Source organism: Etheostoma cragini, unplaced genomic scaffold (genome assembly GCF_013103735.1).
Source record: "Etheostoma cragini isolate CJK2018 unplaced genomic scaffold, CSU_Ecrag_1.0 ScbMSFa_1492, whole genome shotgun sequence".
In the NCBI taxonomy this organism is placed as follows: domain Eukaryota; kingdom Metazoa; phylum Chordata; class Actinopteri; order Perciformes; family Percidae; genus Etheostoma; species Etheostoma cragini.
In genome coordinates this window covers 1,350-1,859 of record NW_023265553.1, presented here as the reverse complement: position 1 = coordinate 1,859, position 510 = coordinate 1,350, and positions in this window count along the sequence as shown.

The window sequence follows — 510 nt, the reverse complement described above, 5'->3', positions numbered from 1 at the left end:
TTGGAAAATGGCTGCAATGAAACAAAGAGTGAAAAATTTAAAGGGGTCTGAATACTTTCCGTACCCACTGTACATGAAGTCTGGTGGAGATATGCTGTGCTATACACGCTAAAAGTAGTGATTATTTACATGAAGTCTGGTGGAGATATGCTGCTCTATACACGCTAAAAGTAGTGATTATTTACATGGAGTCTGGTGGAGATATGCTGCTCTATACACACTAAAAGTAGTGATTATTTACATGGAGTCTGGTGGAAATATCCTGCTCTATACACACTAACAGTAGTGATTATTTACATAGAGTCTGGTGGAGATATGCTGCTCTATACACGCTAAAAGTAGTGATTATTTACATAGAGTCTGGTGGAGATATGCTGCTCTATACACGCTGAAAGTTGTGATTATTTACATGACCTGCAGGCCGCGGCCTTCTGTCTTTAAGACTTTTAATCTGAAAAGCCCTGATTTAAAGTAAACCGGAAGTTGGGGATATTGTTTTTGTTTTGTTTT